The sequence below is a fragment of the Malania oleifera genome, chromosome 5 (genome assembly GCF_029873635.1).
Source record: "Malania oleifera isolate guangnan ecotype guangnan chromosome 5, ASM2987363v1, whole genome shotgun sequence".
Taxonomy (NCBI): domain Eukaryota; kingdom Viridiplantae; phylum Streptophyta; class Magnoliopsida; order Santalales; family Ximeniaceae; genus Malania; species Malania oleifera.
This window is the reverse complement of record NC_080421.1, coordinates 28521830-28526216: the sequence shown is the minus strand read 5'-3', so window position 1 is coordinate 28526216 and position 4387 is coordinate 28521830.

Below are 4387 nucleotides of genomic sequence, written 5' to 3'. Positions count from 1 at the left end.
AATCAAAAAGACTCGGAAATTTTTTTTTTCTAGAATACCACGATTCCAGGTTGAGATAGAACGACTCTATTTTGGCAAATCAATGACTCAAATCAAATATTGCAAAATTAAGTTTAAAATGAAATTTTGGAAATTTCTAAAGAAATTAACTAACTTAAATCAAAAGAACTTGATTTTTTTTATTTTTTTTGAAAGTGGGGACTTTACTTCGAAATAGAATAATCAGGACTTGATCGGACTTAAAATCAGTTTTATTACTTCAGGCCTTCTTAGGGAATGACCTGATTAAAATTGGGATGTCTACAGCAACAACACATGATATTCATCCATAAAGAAAATCATGGTGTCGGGGATATGACTCATATTTTGAGTGAAGCGCATGTACCGAGAAAGCATCGTGAAGCGAAGAACAAGAGAGAAACTTGCAGAAAGAAAATTGGCGACGATTTGCTCGACGATTTTAGCATTAAGGGATAATCATTGACAGTTTAAGTGTAACCATCAATGGTTTCATGCAGCCTACAAGGAATTGCTCTCGACTTCAAACCGTCGACGATTTGCCCTAAACCGTTAACGATTTCTTTCGGTGCAACCTATGGAATTTGAATCAGGAGATGAGTAGATTGAGATATTTGGAGGATTTTCCTCCAAAAATTATTACACGGATGATTTAGATAGGTTCTAGGGTTTTTGTATACTTAGGGTTTATATTTAATCAATATTTATAACCCTAATTGTAGACTGGATATTGATAGTGAAAAAATTAATTGTTGTTCCCGTCCATATAGATAAATTATCGAATCACGTAAATCTTTTATCTTTAATTATTGTTTTCGTGAATTCTCATTATTGAGATGATTGCTTATTTTGTATTACTCATCATTGAGTATGTGCATTACTTGTGTCCAAATTAGTGAGTGCATGTGCTTCTGTTGCGCACATTCCACACCAACACATCGGAATCTCACTAAACCCTACGTCTTAAGCCGCAACACATCAATTGACAGCCTCAATGATAAGAATTTCTCCTCAGCTGCCCTACCCATCTCAACATTTGAAAAAACACAGCCTAATTGCCCGTTGATGATATCAGATTTCCTCAATGGTAACCGAAATTTGGATTGAGGCAAAGGCCGTTGAAGGGCCTGCACAAAAGAATGTCTATCACCCAAAGAACTCTTTTCCTGCTCAACCATATTTCCATCCCGCAAAGCATCCAACCCATCCACATGAGACCCAACTGATGAGCCTTCTCATTCCCGCCGGCAACAAGGGCCGCCCATGAAGGGCAGGGACGAAAACCAAGCATGCACATAACCCTAGCAGAGAAAATCAATCGTGCCCGACACGAACCAAATTCAATCCGAACTAGGAACATACATCAAGACCAATCGTCCGAAAAAAAAAAAAAAACGGGGAAATGAGACACTTATCATGAGGGTTTTCATTTCTTCATGTAAATTTGACCTGCAAAAACAAGAAAAATAAGAAAGTCATTAGATCCAGAAAAAAAAAAAAAACAAAGGAAGCAAAATGGATCAGAGGTAAGGAGAAATCGAATATTAGAGAGTGAAAATAGGTCAGAGGAAGAAGAAATCGAGGAATCCGAGGGAAAAGAAGAAAATAGAAGACGAAGAAGGAGCGAATCCGAGAAACAGAGAGGGAGAAGAGAGATTGAGAGAGATCCGAGAAACTGAGAGAGGGAGAAAGAGACGAACGATCTCCAACGATGGGCTCTCTGCAACGATCTCGGACGATCAGTCCCTGTGCGACGACCGCGTGGCCCCCTGTGGCGTCCGCTCGACGCCAACCGACCCTCGATCTTCTTTAGGTAGTTGCTGCTTGCTTTTCCCTCTTTATCTTGCTCCTGTAGTGTCTTTTTCCAAGCCCCATTTAAACAGAAGTTAAATAGACCTTATGAAAGTTTAAGGAATAATAATAATAATAATAATAATAATAATAATAATAATTGACTGGCTGCTTGACTTGAAGTTTTTTTTTTTTTGATTAATTTCCTTTTTTTTAGTAAGTTTTTTTTTTTTTTTTCCACACTCTCAATATTGGTAAGTGACATGCAATATTAAGAAACATGAAAATTGGGCCTTGCATATGCATATATACAATTGTGGAATTTATGTTTATCTAAAATTTTACATAATTTTAATTTTAAATTCCATATAACCCTATCTTTGGGAGCTTGAAATTTAGTTGTTTGATTTGATGATTTGAATAAAATATAATATAAAATTATATTAAATTAATTCATATATATTTAAACTCGAAGTTTGAAACTGGTGCTCTCAGCATAACCTAAGCTCTTAACGATCGATTACATGATTGAATAAAAGATAGTTATATTTATCATTGATGTAGACACCCCATTTTGTCCTTGATATGATAATTTTTTTTTTTTTCTAAAAAAGATCATCTTCTAATAATAATGAAATAATAAGCTAAAATTAAAAGCACATTGAAGTGAAAACTTAAAATTTATTATTTGTCAAAAGGTCATTACGTCATTTTTGAAACACAAAGTTTTAAGTTTAAAACTTAGATATTCTTAATTACATTGGAGACTGTTTAAACTCATCCTTATCTGTGTCAACTAAGATTGTAGTTCTTTTAAAGAAAACTTTCCTCACTACATTGGGTCATTCCTAGTGATGAATCTTCTTTGTTGATGCAGTTATCCATTGTCTTCAATCTCTTTAACTGATCTAATCAAGAGAAAATGTCCTCAAGCTCCATTGCTTCTAGTTTGCTGGTTTGGTGAGAGATACCGGTTTTCACCTTCTACAGGGAATCTTCTATCCATATTTTCTATATATCTGATCTTTATGCTTCAATCATTTTCAGAAGTTCTTCTAATATGTCTCTAACTCCTTATCTCTTTCGGTTAGAATGGATAAAGTGCAATCAATGATATCCTAAGATTCAATAAATAATACAAGGAAACAATAAAATGATACAAATAAATAGGAAATGAAAAGGATAAGTCTATTTATAATAATGAATCTTTCTTTAGCCATAGGTCAAGCCAAAGAAAAGTTTGTGTTTTAGCAAATTACTCTTACATGGTTAGGACCTTAGTAGTCCTATTACTAAGAAATTCTTTTGCAAATCTAGGAACATCTAGTTGACGCTCCATTTAATCAACTGATGGCTTGCTTTCAAATAATTATTGAACATTTTGAGCTCAACATCTTCATTTGGCACAATCTACAATCCATAATTCATAACACATGACGACTTTGGAAAAGTGTAGCGAATATTTGGGATCACTAGTCTTGATTCAGGTGGGATTCTTCTTTCAATTTCATCTTCTTGTTTCAACATATGTTTTATAGTTATCATACTAAGTTTGTAGGTCTTGGTTATAGAATTTCTATATTTTCACTACCAAAAGTCAAAGATGTTATCTCAATTGTGTTGAAAGGATAAGTCATTAGCTCGGGTCCAATGAAAGGTACTACACTTGGTTTGACAATTCCAATGTTTTCTTCTCCCTTTATAGTAATTAGATAATAACTTCAACTTTTGATGCAACAAATATGACAATGTCGTAGCCATGTGGATCCATTGTTTACCTAGTAGCAAATTAAAGGAAGGCATAATTTTCAAAACCTTAAAAACAATTATGAAAGTACAAGAACTATTCTTAATATCAAGATCAATCTCTCCCATAATTTCTCTTATATTCCATCAAAAGCTCTAACAATTAACCTGCTATTTCTTATTGATGACTCGTCTATTCCCAATTTCACCAAATTTTTTTAACAAAATTGGAAAACTTTATTGATATGCCCTCAATGGCAGAAAAATACCGTGGTTACAAGACAAGCAATTGGGAGATTACAAATAATAAAATTAAAACCTTCCCAAAAATAACACCAACAACCAATCAACCAAGGACAAAAAATCCAAACAATGCTAACTAAGAAATAAGTCTAAACCGGCCTAAATAAAATCAAAAAAACTTTAAACAACTCTAATTCCACCAAACAAAACTCGAGAATTGAATTAACGACGAAAAGAAGTGAGACCCAACCTATCCATCTAAAGTATACCTTTTAGAGAACATAGTAAAAGATGTTGTTCTTCGTATATGACATTGTTTCCCATTTTTCCTTCTTTAGCAAGAAAATCAGTCGCACTATTGTCTTCTCTATATTGATGGATCATCATGAAGTTCACTCCTTCTAACTCCGCCGCAAGCTCCTCCCAAAAATCCAAAGATACCACAAGGTACATTTACCTTTCCGAAGTCAATCAACAACAATTCGCGAGTCATTTTCAATAATGACATTAAAATAATGAAGTTGTTTACACAAACAAATTCCTTCCATTATTGCCTTTAATTCCACACTATTGTTTGTACCATTGCCAA